Consider the following 2,500-nt stretch of genomic DNA (forward strand, 5'->3'; position numbering starts at 1 on the left):
CGGCGTGAGGCCGTCAGGACCTGCAGCAGAATTACGAGGCGGGAGAGCAGCGGTGGCTTCTTCTGCAGAAATGGGAGCCCAGAGGTCACGGAAGGGCACCCTCTTCGAGAATGGCAGCAGCTCATCGGACAGACCCTCCCCACGCGGAGGTCGAGACCTGACACGTGGTGGAGAGAAGAGGTCTGTCCAAAACTCAATCAGCCCTGGGATGGATGGTGGCTGATGCAAGAGTGTGCCATCAAGAAGTCCGTTGATACAGCGTGCTCCGTTCTTCTTGAAAGCACGCTGAACCACCGCATACTCCCATCTCCTGCGTGCACGCTTCCGCTCTGGGGGCTGTTGGGTCCGCACACTCGCAGCTTGGTGGATGGCTGGCTCCCTGCTGCCTACTTCGTCAAGAGCAGACAGCAACATAGCCTGGATTGTGTCACGGCTAGTGGTGGGACCCAGAGCCACGAGATCATCAAGCGAGCGGAATCGGCTGTCTGATTGGGGGAGTTCTGCTACAAATGACCAGATGGCTAGGTCAACATCTTCCCCACAAGGTGGAGACTGTGGCAAAGAATGACTGACTGCAGGCTCGCTAGGAGGACCCCGAAGGCCGCGATCCATGCCAGCAAGCTCGGTGACAAACTTCGCCACCATGTCTTTGTAGGGCTGCGCTCTACGCTGACATTTAATTGACTCCAGCGTACGCTCGGGAAAGGCCTTTGCAAGCTCCTGGTTTAAAAATCTGCAACCCTGGGTGGCAAGAGTCGCTTCTGCATGGGCCAGACGCAGGAGCTCTTCCTGGGACCACCTGGCCTTCTTCCTCTCGGTCTTGATCTCAGCATTAGCAGCAGTCGGATGGGCGCGACGCCGATGGACACCAAGTCCGGTCTTGGTGGAGAAGGACCGCATACAGTCAGGGCAGATGGCGGGGAGCAGCGCTCGACCCGCACCGGTTGGCTGGTTGGCTGGCTCATCAGCTGGCACAGGCGCTCCAGCGGGAGGCCTGGTACCACGTTCGCTTCTATTAGTTGCACCAGCTGTAACAAAGGCAGGGGGGGAGGTAACCCCCAAGCCCGAAAAGCACCCTGCTCTGTCGGTCGGGATACTGGAAAGGTACACCTACGTGAAACCTTTCACAGCACCCTCACGACTCCCGCCACTTGAAGGCCAGAGCTAGGATTTCCCACCGAGAGGCTAATTGAACCATCATCCACCCGACATCACAAGGATGCTGAGGGGTGAATCGAGAGGGTCCATATATTACGCATCAGGTGGGCTTTGGGAGTCATAGTTACTCCCGCCGTTTACCCGCGCTTGCTTGAATTTCTTCACGTTGACATTCAGAGCACTGGGCAGAAATCACATTGCGTCAACACCCGCTAGGGCCATCGCAATGCTTTGTTTTAATTAGACAGTCGGATTCCCCCAGTCCGTGCCAGTTCTGAGTTGATCGTTGAATGGCGGCCGAAGAGAATCCGCGCACCCGCGCGCCCCCGGAGGAGCACGCTAAGGCGGACGCGGCCTCGCAGCAAGGAAGATCCGTGGGAGGCCAAGGCACGGGACCGAGCTCGGATCCTGCACGCAGGTTGAAGCACCGGGGCGCGAACGCCGCGCAGGCGCGCGCATCCTGCACCGCCGGCCAGCACGAGGCCGACCAACGGCGAGAGCAGACCACGCCCGCGCTAAACGCCCGCACTTACCGGCACCCCTACGGCACTCACCTCGCCCAGGCCCGGCACGTTAGCGCTGACCCACTTCCCGACCAAGCCCGACACGCCCCGATCCTCAGAGCCAATCCTTATCCCGAAGTTACGGATCCAATTTGCCGACTTCCCTTACCTACATTATTCTATCGACTAGAGGCTCTTCACCTTGGAGACCTGCTGCGGATATGGGTACGAACCGGCGCGACACCTCCACGTGGCCCTCTCCCGGATTTTCAAGGTCCGAGGGGAAGATCGGGACACCGCCGCAACTGCGGTGCTCTTCGCGTTCCAAACCCTATCTCCCTGCTAGAGGATTCCAGGGAACTCGAACGCTCATGCAGAAAAGAAAACTCTTCCCCGATCTCCCGACGGCGTCTCCGGGTCCTTTTGGGTTACCCCGACGAGCATCTCTAAAAGAGGGGCCCGACTTGTATCGGTTCCGCTGCCGGGTTCCGGAATAGGAACCGGATTCCCTTTCGCCCAACGGGGGCCAGCACAAAGTGCATCATGCTATGACGGCCCCCATCAACATCGGATTTCTCCTAGGGCTTAGGATCGACTGACTCGTGTGCAACGGCTGTTCACACGAAACCCTTCTCCGCGTCAGCCCTCCAGGGCCTCGCTGGAGTATTTGCTACTACCACCAAGATCTGCACCGACGGCGGCTCCAGGCAGGCTCACGCCCAGACCCTTCTGCGCCCACCGCCGCGACCCTCCTACTCGTCAGGGCTTCGCGGCCGGCCGCAAGGACCGGCCATGACTGCCAGACTGACGGCCGAGTATAGGCACGACGCTTCAGCGCC

General features: G+C 59.8%; 1 pseudogene; it reads right to left on the minus strand.

The window, feature by feature from the left end:
- The window catches only part of LOC126435756 (large subunit ribosomal RNA), a 7,749-nt pseudogene that overhangs the window by 3,599 nt on the left and 1,650 nt on the right, over positions 1-2,500 (minus strand).

This window comes from Schistocerca serialis, unplaced genomic scaffold (genome assembly GCF_023864345.2).
Source record: "Schistocerca serialis cubense isolate TAMUIC-IGC-003099 unplaced genomic scaffold, iqSchSeri2.2 HiC_scaffold_1217, whole genome shotgun sequence".
Classification (NCBI taxonomy): Eukaryota; Metazoa; Arthropoda; class Insecta; order Orthoptera; family Acrididae; genus Schistocerca; species Schistocerca serialis.